Source organism: Heloderma suspectum, chromosome 17 (assembly GCF_057233095.1).
Source record: "Heloderma suspectum isolate Gila_16-S chromosome 17, 16-S_ref, whole genome shotgun sequence".
Classification (NCBI taxonomy): Eukaryota; Metazoa; Chordata; class Lepidosauria; order Squamata; family Helodermatidae; genus Heloderma; species Heloderma suspectum.
This window is the reverse complement of record NC_139474.1, coordinates 18,827,909-18,839,995: the sequence shown is the minus strand read 5'-3', so window position 1 is coordinate 18,839,995 and position 12,087 is coordinate 18,827,909. Positions and strand designations below refer to the sequence as shown.

At 50.2% G+C, this 12,087-nt stretch overlaps 1 protein-coding gene across 1 annotated transcript in view; it reads left to right on the top strand.

The window, feature by feature from the left end:
- The first annotated feature begins 412 nt into the window (after nt 1-412).
- SEMA6C (semaphorin 6C) overlaps nt 413-12,087 on the top strand; it is a 112,624-nt gene continuing 100,949 nt past the window's right edge. The window contains exon 1 of the mRNA XM_084824156.1: nt 413-632. The gene's annotated coding sequence lies outside the window, so the exon portion shown is untranslated. The remainder of the gene's footprint in view (nt 633-12,087) is intronic.

Sequence of the window (12,087 nt, the reverse complement as noted above, 5' to 3'; positions counted from 1 at the left end):
CTCTCCCCCTTTCCCTGCGTCCCGGGATCCAGGGAAAACTGAAGGTCACCCACCGCCAGCCACGACTCCTCATGTTTGCGCGCCCTGTGTTTCGGGGGGCAGGGGGGAGGCGCGAGCTATGCCGCTGCTGGGCTGCCGCTGCGGGGTGGGGGTGGGGGGACCCGATCCTGGCTTTCAGGAGGGCGGGGGAGGCGGGGGGAGGCGGGCCTTGCTCGCTGCCGCCGGAGAGCGAGGAGGAGTTGCGCGCAAGAGCGCACCGCGCAGATTGGACAGCATTACTGCAAGGGGCGGGCCGGCCTGGGCTCGGCGTTGAGTTACGAACCTTTGGCTTGCGAGTGGCTTTGTTTGCAAGCTTTCTCTCTCTCCCTCCACCTCTTTTCTCCCCCTCCCCTGCCGCTCGGCCATCAGAACTGAGCGAAAGGGATTTAATACTTAACTCCGTCCGAGGAGCGAGAACCTTGCTCCGATTTTTTTGGTGGTTTATTATTATTATTTTTATTATTATTGGCTGCCCTCTCTCTCTTTCTTCTTCTTCTTTCCATCCTTCCCTTCCCCTCTTCCTTTTCTCTGCTGCCTCGGACATTTCAGCCGTCTCTTCTCTGCAGCGGCTAAAAGAGCTCCTTGGATCTGAGGTAAGACGGGAGCTCTTTTATGATGATGATTTCTGTTCTGATTTTACGAGGCTCTGCGGGCTGATCCTCGCAAAAGCGCTCTGTCGGTTTGCTCTTTTCGCTGTCGTGGCTGCTGGAGGGGTGTTGTTGTCTAGTTCTCTTCTTCCCAACTCAAAGCCTTGCTTAATGCCATTCCCCCTCACACAGACACCCCCAAGAAGACTCATTCACTCTCTTTTAAAAACACACACATCTCCTCTCCGAACCTTGAGTCAGTTTTAACCCGCCCTGCCCCTAACGATTTTAGTCACCCTGGTCACTTTCAACTTTCAACCATGAAAAGCTGGTCGATTTCATCCCCCCTTCTCCCTTCGTCGGACGAAGGAAAGGAAAAGTGCCCCTGGTCAATTTCATTCGGAGGGCGCTCTAAAGGGTGAAATTGACTAGAGTTAAATGAATCAGATCACCTGGTGAGTTCCAGGAGTTTAAAGAGAAAGCTTGGGAGTTGTTGTCGCCGTGTTTTCCTCTCTCCCCCCGATCCTTTTTCCTTGTTGCTGCATTTTGGTCTCGGATTCATTGCGTGCGCGTTTTGTTGTTTTTGGCTTCAAACTTCTCGCGCAAGGGGGGGGGGGAGAAAGGATCTGGTTCCAAGAGATGCACGCAATCTTTTGAGTTCGCCTGAAAATGCCAGTGGCGTCGGGGGGAAAAGCATCGATTCTTATCGGTTTGGCTTTAAAAAAAGCCAAAAAAAGAAAAGAAAAATCAGACTCTTACTCCCGGAATAAGCTTTTTTTTATTTTTTAGGACAGAGGAGCGGGGTGAACAACAGAAAACAGAGAGAGGGGGGGTGTATTGGCAGCTCACTGGGTGTGTGTGTGGGGGGGGAGTTGGCTATGGCAGTTCGACTTCCATCCTGTGGCCAAAAACAAAACAAAACCCCACTCTTGTTTTGAAACAATTAAGTGCAGCCAAAACTCACACAGCTGGAGCATTGTAACTGAGCTTTGCTTGGGTTAAAAAAGGAAAGGGGCAGGGGGGTGGGATGGAGAAAGAGAAGGTAGCCCTGTGGCATGGGCAAATAGGCTCAGTTGACTTCTTAAATGGCCAGGATCAAAAGGTTGATGGGGGGGGGGGAAGGAACCTTTCCTGCTAATACTTCCCCTCCCTCAATATTGCAGAGGGGTGTGTATTTTTTTTCTTACCATGTTTATATTTATATCTTCCCGACTTTCCCCCCTCTCTTGCAAGGAAGGCAAGGGGGCTTACGTGGTCCTCTCCGTTTTGAGGTAGATGAGTCTGAAAGTTGGTGACTGGCCCGAAGTTACCCAGTGAGCTTCATGGCCAAGCAGGGACTTGAACCCAGGTCTCCCAAGCCCCAGTCCAGTACCCTGACTGCTAGATCACACTGGCTGGCTGACTGACTGTACACTGGCAGTTGTATACAGGGTGAGGCGTTCAAATCCAAGCCGGGTAAGGTTGTGGAGCGGGGTGGGACTGCTCTTCTAAACCCTGGATTTAGAAGAGCTTTAAGGAAAGCCAGGTGGGGACACAGTGAAGCAGTCGACTCACCTGTTCGCCCCAAAGATGGGATGGGAAGCAATGGGGGATACGTGACAGGGAGGGTAGATTGTGGGAAGCCACTAGGAGGGAGCATGGCGTAGTGGTTGAGAGGCCAGGGCTGCGGTCCGATCCCCACATACTTACCTGGGGGAGGGAGCCCCGCTGAACGCAAGGGGGCTTCTGAGCCCACGAGCCTGGGCTTGTTGCGCTGGGAGCGTGGAGACGGGCGAGAACCCAGTTCGAAGCTTGCCTTGGCCACAAAGACGGTCCTGGCTGGCCGTGGTCAGCTCTGCCAAATGCTGTGTGTCTGTGCGATAGCGGCCTGCCTCACGGGCCCATCGTAAAGGGTCCCTGCATTCATGTGCATGAAGGGCTTTCGACCATTCAAAGCGCTACATCGTTAGTGCTCTGTAGCTTCCTGGAAACTTTCTTCCAGTGGAATATTTATCTTTTTAAAAAGCCAGGGGATTGTGATGGGGCAGTGCTCAAGGCAGTGCTCCTGAGCATGAGCAGAGTGCCTTTTGCATGTCTCGTTCCCGTTACTGCTGCTTACTTCCCATTAGTATATTTGGGATTATGAGGAAAGGTGATCAGACACTGCTCAGTGTTTTGTGTGTGTGCGAGGGGGGGATTTGAGTTCTGGCACTTCTAACCTTAGAAAAATTAAATGCTGGGGAAGGAGGCAGGGAGGGTCCTTCTCCTTGAGTGCTTCTGATGCAAATGGACAGAAAAGTGCCCCTTGGGATATGAGAGCTGGACTAGCAGCAGGTGTGCTAAGAAGACCCTAGTTCCGGCATTTCTCCTGCCACAGTCTCTCACCAGAGGCTTTTCAAAAGTCACTTTCTCTCAGCCTCTTCCCCCTGCCCCCAAATCTGGATTATCGAGGTAATGATGCAGGCCCACCTTGCAAGCCTGTTGTGTAAGGCTTAACTGAGACTCCTGTTATGTGTCATGTTTAGAACATCCCTACAATACTATAATAAATGCCCACAGAGCCCTGTTCCAGACCAGCTCTGATTTCATAAGCAAAAAACAAAACCAGCCCATATGCATATATCTCCTTCCTTACCTGTGGATTCTGCTTCTGCCTGTCTTCCACAGAGCGCACAGCCAGATTTTGGCCTTGCAGCAACAACCCTGAGGTAATTATATGCTGAAAGGCTGCCCTGTGTAGAGGGGTTAAATGTGTCTTCCCTCTTCCAGGCCCGACCCTCTTTGCCACCCCTTTAGACCGGTATACTCTCTGTGTGGGGCTTTTTGAATTGGGGTGGGGGATGAGAAGTTGGGGTGAGAAGTGGGATGTCAGGTGTTCATCCTCCAAAGCCTTCTCCTTCCTCCTGAGGGGAGGGTGCCCAGTGGAAGCAGAGCTTGAATTGGCAAAGACTCCTGTGCAGCTTGGAAGCTTGCATACTTTTCCACCAGCAAAGTTGTTCCCTGACGAAAAATCTATTTTATTGCCTGTCCATCGAATGAAGCAGATTTACCATGGTGTTGTGGGCACTTGTTGGGTGGAGCGCATGCATACACGAGAGAAAGACTTTATCCCAAACCATTTGTCAACAGTGAAGTGAGTGTCATCCAGTCTGTAACCCAAGATCGAGCTGCACAACAGCCAGAAACTCCCTAGGTGAAGTATTCCCCATCATAGAATTGGGAGGGGCCTACAAGACCATCGAGTCCAGCCTCGTGCTCAATGCAGGAAGCCTGATTCCCAGGAGGTCTCCCATCCAAGTACTAACCAGGGCTGACCCTGCTTAGCTTCCGAGATCAGACAAGATCAGGCACATCCCCTATCAACACAACCTCTTACCGGTAAATCAGCACTTGTTGAATGTCTGCCTGTCACATGGTGGCTTAAGGAATCTGACCCCAGCTAGGAGAAAGACAGGGGGCAGAAAGGTGGTGATGAGAAACAGCAAGACCCAGGTCCTGGTGGATTTTAAAGCATTGCCCCCCCCCCCCCCGCCACCGCCCCTGAACAAATTGCCTGCACGTTTTGTGAAAATACAACTCTCTTTCCAGCAAGTGGCATGCCTGGAAAAATTGGCACGGACAACTGTCTGGAAAGGGTTCTTTCTCCCGTATTTGTCATTCTCTCCCCACCACAAACGCACACACAACTGTAGGGTTTAAAGTTTTAAAAGGTTACTTAAGGAAGCTTCTGTTGAATCCGACTCTGTAAGAACTGGGATTGGGCGAGAGTGGAATTTAATCGCCTTGCCTTCTGTAAAGGATGGGGGGGGGGAGACACTCTCCCCTTCTCCCTTAATCTGAAACGTCCAGTGCCCTGGATCTGTCAAGCGATGTGAAGTTGCTTTGGGGGCTTTCGCTGCTGCTGGTGTGCTATCTGTTTCTGTGATTTCATTTGGGGGAAACTGGCATTTCAGTGGTGCATTTATTTATTTACTGGAAAAGGAGGCCTCGGATTTCAATCTGTCTCTTTCTCTCTCAAGAGTAGAGTTGTAAACAGGCCCACAGCTCTGAGAGAGGAAGCAAACTGAAGGCACTGTAGAATGGTTCTAAATCATGCTTAATTTCTAGATTTAAAAGACGTTGGGATCATGCCTTCCTGGAGCCTTTCCTTCTCTCCTCCCTCCACCCCCAGTTGGATGACAAGGACTCTCTGTGGTTCTCCTTTGGTATGGGAAATGCACTCTGCACTTTCTCAGGGACACTGCAGTCTATTTCCCCCCTACATACATTTTCAGGTTCTGTGATCAAGCCATGGTGTGGAAGACGGAGGCCGTGGCTGTGTCCATCCTGGCGCAAATTAAGCTCTCTATTTTAGATTACTGACAGTGGAGTCCTCCCAGAGTCCCGGTGTATTCCTGTTGTATTGAATGGACACGGATCGATATGGTTGGACGAGCTGTGAGCTTAATAATTTCTGCAACAATTGACGTTCCTTACAGAGATGGGGCGAGGTGTCTGTGTCTGAAACAGCAGGAATGAATGGCTGGTTGTTAGCATTCGGAAAGCTAGGGAATTCGTCAAACCAACAGATTTTGGGAAAGGTGAGGGAAGGCTGACAGTGGCGAAGTCCTGAGTCTGCTGTCTGGGTTTAAATTGGAAGCTCTTTGGGGCAGGGGATCATCTGCCTCTCTGCTTCCGTGTTTCTACGTAAAGCGCCATGTGCATCAGAGGTCCTGTATTAATGGGTGTGCATGTGTTTTCCAGAGGTGGGGATGTGAAACCTCTGAGCTTTTGGAAGGGAGTTTCTGAACGTGACTGAATGTTACTCGGGGCATCTTGATACTTCGACGATATGACAGGCCTACCTGCCCTGTGCTGGGGTAAGCCAAGCACTGGCCCAAAAACTGTGCTCAGGGGGCCTTGAAGGATGGGTTGTTGTGCCTCCTGTTTTGGCTGTTCGGTTCCAAGCTGGAATTCTGCCTGTGGAGTTACATTTAGGGCCGCATTGTTTGATTTGATTGCTAGGTAAGATTGATTGATAGGTAAGATTGGTAGGTACGACTGATAATTAAGATGGACTAGCAGTTCTCCAACCCAACGCTCTCCAGATGTCTCGGACTGCAACTCCCATTATCACACAGTCACACTGGCTGGGGATTATGGGCATTGCAGCCCAACACATCCAGAGATTGGGGCAGGCTGGATTAACTGATCCGGAAACCAGTTTTGATCAACTAAAGCAGGTCTGGGCTATTGGTGGCCTGCCCGATGTTTTGGTGCCCAACTCCCATCATCTCTCACCATTGGTCATGCTGGCTGGAGCTGATGGGGGTTGTCATCCAAAGCATGTGGGGGGCTCCAGGTCCCTTCCTACTTCATTAGCATCGATACATTCTGAAGATGCTTTCATTGGCTGAGTGGGGGTCAGAGACCTCCCATGAGAATGCCTGCTGTTACGCATTTTATGTATTGAATACATCTAACTCGGAGTGGCCGACTTGTGGCCCTCCGCATGTTTTGGCCTGCAACTCCCATCAACCCTCAACATTGGCCGTGCTGGTTAGGGCCGATAGGAGTTGTAGGCCAGAACATCTGGAGGGTCACAAATAGCCCACCCCTGATCAAAACCTCCCCCCAACCAATATCAGGCAGCATTCCAAAATAAAAGCATTACTTTAATTTTCTTTAAAATATTTCTTGGCCACCTTTCAGGACAGGAGCCCCCCCCCCCCGACCCCAAGGCGGTGTACAGTAATAAAACACACAATAAAAACTGGTATGATCTTAAAAGCAACTAAAACGGCAATAAATACAGCAGCAGCAACAGCGAGCATATCAGGGGACGGCCAAAGCAAAACAGTACGTTTTCAGGGCCTTCTTAAAAGCCTGCAATGATGGGGTCTGGCATACCCCCGATGGCAACTTATTCCAGTGGTGTGGGGCCATTGCAGAAAAGGCCCTCTCTCATGTGGTCAGCCACCTAACTGCTCTCACAAGTGGGTGAATAAGAAGGGCCACTCTTGCTGATCTTGAAGTGTTTTAAGTTCAAGTACTTATAAGTAAGGGGGGCGCTAACCATTCGGTAGGAATGGACGAAAGGGACTTACCTTGTCCCGCAGCTTGCTTCGTGGTGGGGGGGAGGCGCTTCGGTTCTCCCCCTGAAGTTCAGGCGAGGGGGGGAGGCACCCCGCCTCGCCCGGCCGAAATTCAGGCCGGGGGAGGAGGCGCCCCATCCCTCGCCGGCAAGGAGGAGCACAAAAAAAAAAGTACAATAAAAAAAAACACACCCATGATAGGCTACGTGACGATTTACGTAGCCTATCACGGCTAGATTTCCAAAGTCAGCCGTGATAGGCTACGTAAATCGTCACGTAGCCTATCATGGGTGACTTTGGCGGGAAAAAAAAAAGCGTGTACGCAAATGGCGGCGCCCCATGGGCGCCGCCATTTGCGTTCCTTATTTGGACAGGGGTAGTCTACGTAAAGATTTACGTAGACTACGGCGAAAATAAGGGCAACACAAATAGCGTTCCCTTATTTTCGCTGTAGTCTACGTAAATCTTTATGTAGACTACCCCTGTCCAAATAAGGAACGCAAATGGCGGCGCCCATGGGGCGCCGCCATTTGCATACACACTTTTTTTTTTTCCAAAGTCACCCGTGATAGGCTACGTGACGATTTACGTAGCCTATCACGGCTGACTTTGGAAATCTAGCCATGATAGGCTACGTAAATCGTCATGTAGCCTATCACGGGTGTGTGTTGTTGTTTTTTACTGTACTTTTTTTTTTTTGTAATGGCGGCGGTGGCAGCCAGTCGGGAGACCGGCCGCCGCCCCCACCCCCTCCAAACCGCCGCTGGGACCCGCCGCTGAGAGGGACATTCACCGAAAGTAAGTCCCATCTCGGGGGGGCAGGGAATTTCCCCACCAATTTCGGGGGGGCGAATGCATCGGCACTCGGCCTCCCGAAGATTCGTGGAGAAATTCTCCACCATCCCTGCCATTCGGGAAGTACAGCCAGTGTAACCCCCCCCCCCCAATCGTTGGTGGCTCATAAGTAATGGAACAAATCAACATCATCTCAAACTTAAGGATTGCCTTTAATACCTGAATGAAAATTCTTTGCAGTCAATGACTGCCTAAAGCCTGGAACCCACCATGGACATGGCCAAATGCTGAGTTTCCTCCTTCGAGATGCTTTGCCAGGCCTTTACTGCAGCTGCCTTCAGCTGCTGCTTGTTTGTTGGTCTTTCTGCCTTCAGCCTTGTCTTCAATAAGTGAAGAGCATGCTCTGTTGGGTTGAGACCAGGTGACTGACTTGGCCATTGAAGAACATCCCACTTCTTTGCCTTCAGAAACTCTTGGGTAGCTTTCGCTGTATGTTTTGGGTCATTCTCCATCTGCAATATGAAGCGGCGTCCTATCAGTTTGGCAGCATTCAGCTGAATCTGAGCAGAAAGTCTAGCCCTATACACTCCAGAATTTGTCCTGCTGCTTTTATCAGCAGTCAGGTCATCAATAAACACCAGTGACCCGGCTCCATTGGCAGCCATACATGCCCATGCCATAACACTCCCTCCACCACGTTTGACAGGTGATGTGGTATGCTTTGGATCATGAGCTGTTCCTTTCCTTCTCCATACTTTTCTCTTCCCATCATTCTGGTACAAGTTAATCTTGGTTTCATCAGTCCAAAGAATCTTATTCCAGAACTGGGCAGGCTTTTTTAGGTGTTTGCTGGCAAAGGCTAATCCAGCCTGTCTGTTCTTGAGCGTTACCAGTGGTTTGCACCTTGTTGTGAAGCCTCTGTATTTACATTCATAAAGCCGTCTCTTGACTGTAGATGCTGACAATGACATGCCTACCTCCGCAAGAGCGTTCTTGACCTTGCTAGATGCTGTGAAAGGGTTCCTCTTCACCACGAGCAGCATTCTGCGGTCATCCACTTTAGTTGTCTTCTGTGGTCTTCCAGGCCTTTTGCTGTTGCTGCACTTGCCAGTTGATTCCTTCTTTTTCAGGATGTTCCAGACTGTTGTGTTGGCCACTCCCAAAGTTTTTGCTATCTCTCTGATGGGTTTATTTTGTTTCCTCAGCCTAATGATGGCCTCCTTCACTCGCATGGACACCTCTTTGGACCTCATGTTGGGAGTTCCAGTAAACAGCTACCAAAAGCAAATGTAACACTGAGAACCACCTCCAGGCCTTTCGTCTGCTTGCTTGGTCAGGGGGTACCCAGGAAACAGGCCGCACCTGGCCATGCAGCTGTTTGTCAGCCATTCGTTCCATTACTTATGAGCCACCAACGATGGGGGGGGTGTGTGTCTGCCACTGGCTGTCCTTCCTGAATGGTTAGTGCCCCACTTTTGTCACACCCCTTGAATTACAGCTGAAAGTCCTGACTTCGCTCCCATCTGGGTGTGTTTCCTTTCAACTTCAATGTGGTGGTGTACAGAGGACGACTGCCAAAACAGTTATCCTTGTTCCAGTATTTCTGGCCCAATATTGTAGGCCCCTTCCAACCCTACTATTCTATGATTCTGTGATTCCCATCTGCAAGTCTCATCAATTAAGACCCCTACCATTAATCAACTAAGACTTGTGGAATTGGGTGACAGACCTGGGGACCCTTGCAATACACTACCACATTTCAGTGGCCCTCTTTACTTTGAAAAAGAACACAATACTGAGGTAGTCTCAGCTAGCTCAAAGTTACTATTTAAGTTGGCCCTTAATTCGGAACCATGAGAACTAGAATCTTATTTTGTTTTCGGGGGGAAGGGCCGTAGCCCAGTGGTAGATCACCTGCTTTCCTCACAAAAGGTCCCAGGTTCAATTGCTGGCATATCCAGGTAAAACCAGGAAAGACTCCCTGTCTGAAACGAGTGATGTCAAAGAAATGAGTTTAGTTTTCTATTAATCCAACCTGTGATTTCTGCAGCGGACTGGCTTTCTCCAAGTCGTGTGGATTCTGTGGACTTACGGAGCATTTTGTTTTTAAAAAGCCTGATTAAAGGCAGCCATCAGCATGATCACATCACTCCGGTGCTGAAGGAGTTGCACTGGTTACCAGTTGTTTTCCGGGCCAAATTCAAGGTGTTGGTTTTGACCTTTAAAACCCTATACGGTCCCAGACCAGCCCATCTCAAGGAGCACCTCCAGCAACACCGGACAGGCCGCTCAACAAGGTCAGCCTCAGATGACCTTCTGTCTGTCCCATCAGCCAGGACAGCTAGGCTGGTGGAGGCGAGGGAGAGGGCCTTCTTTGTGGTGGCCCCCACTCTGTGGAACTCCCTCCCTAGGGAACTCCGCCATGCCCCCTCTTTAATGAGCTTCCGCCATGCGTTGAAAATGTGGTTGTTCAGGCAGGCATTTGGGGTGGGTTAGGGTATTTTTAGAAATATGATGTTTTAATGTGTAAGTTTACTATTTTAAACAGTTCGTACTGTTGTACATCGCCCAGAATGGCTGGGTGACTGGCCAGATGGGCAGTTAAGATATTTAATAGATAGATAGATAGATAGATAGATAGATAGATAGATAAGCAAGCAAGCTTTTTAGGGGGAATTGTGTTAATTCACACGTGCACAAATGTGCATCAATGCTAATGTGCATTAGTGCATGAAATTCTCATACATTCCTAAAGAAATCCAATTCCGTCAATGAGCGGAGGACAGAACGAAAGGTGCCTGCCCGTTGGCGCAACGCAGGTGAAACGGCTTAACAAAATCCGTACATCTTGATGAATCCTTGTGGAGCTATTGTGCAGACCGTCCTGAGGTAGCTAGAGCAAGGATCTGAGTCGGTGCAAAGTACCTTCCAACGTTCCAGACGCTGCCCACACACAAAGAGTGATCTTGATGAGATTGCGCGTTCAATTGTCTCAAGGTTCTTCTCGTGGGGTGTCTGTGTCCAGGAGGGACACACGTTCATTGGTCAAAGCACCTTGACAATGCTGACAAGAACGCTCCCCCCCAAAACAGCCGTCAGTCCAATTGTTTCTATGATGATGCTGAGATGCTTTCTGTACAGAAATGTGTGAATGCACCCATGTGGGCCTGGACATTGGGGAAACCTCCATGGAGAAAGAATCTCGGCACGACCGCATGTACAATCGTATCACGTCGAGAGCCACTTTGGGGAGGTGTGGTTGGCAACAATGCGCGCGTGCGTATCAGAGATACAAGGTGGGGAAAACGCTGCTGGACTGACGTGACTGTGATGCCCAGTCTTTCGGCAATGAACAACCAAAATAGATATGGAATGATGGAGAATTCCTAATGCTGAAGTGTCCATTGTGGTGCTCGTGACTGCCAGGGTGCCCAGAGACAGCTCTCTTGGTGCCCACCACGCTCCTGCCCTTCCTCTGATTTTAATTTTATTTCTTAAGGGCACATGGCGGGTGGTGGGAGAGCAAGGCCTTGCTGTTCAAAGGAGGAAGGGACAGTTGGAAATCTCTGGCCATGCCTGGGAGAGAGTGCTTAAAATAGTCATATTAGCAGATCCAGCTCCTCACTCCCCCTTTCTTGTTGCCCTCACAAACGGGAATTTTCCAACACATCAGAGAAGCCCACAGCTTCCTCGTGTGAGGTACGAGCCCTCAGGAGCCCTCGTACACAAACGTGTGAGATTTTGGGATGGCTCTGCATGGCAGAAAGGCCGTTCCATGCGTGGCAACCACGTCCCAAACAAAGCAAGGGGCAGTGGGTATTGGGGGGAAGGGAAGGGCGGCTGCTTTTGGGGTTGAAGGTGGACAGAAAGGAGCCCTCCAACTCCCAGCATGGCTGGCTGGGGAATGCTGGGAGTCGTAGGGCTTTTTACTGTCTAAACAACATGTGTAAGATTGCCCCCTGAGATTTTTTTCATCATATTTTTTGAACTGGGAGCTGGCTTGCTGCAGAGCGAAGGGCTTCCCCCCCCAGCACCACCCTTCTCTGGCTTCAACAGAGTAGTGCTGTGTTTTGAAGCTCAGCCCCCAACTCTGCCCTGAGCTTAGGTTCTTGGAGAAGTTACTTTCCTTTTGCTCTCAGTTCTGGGCAATGAGTGTTTTGTGCCTAGCCATGCCTCCCCCCTGTGGTGGCCATTTTGTGAGAGCACCCATGACACTCAGAAGTTTGAGTGTGCCCACCAACCCCAAAAGCAGCCGCCCTTCCCTCCCCCCAATACCCACTGCCCCCCTGTTTTGTTTGAGATGAGGTTCCCACACGCGGAACAGCCTTTCTGCCATGCAGAACCATCCCGAAATCTCGCACGTTCATGTACGAGGGCTCCCGTACCTCACACGAGGAAGCCGCGGGCTTCTCTGATGTGTTGGAAAATTCCCGTTTGTCTGAGGGCAACAAGAAAGGGGGAATGAGGAGCTGGATCTGCTAATATGAATATTTTAAGCGCTCTCTCCCAGGCATGGCCAGAGATTTGCAGCGGTCTCTTCCCTCTTTGAAAGCCAGACCTTGCTCTCCCATCGCCCACCACATCCCTTCGGTCTCAAAAACCGGTTCGCCATG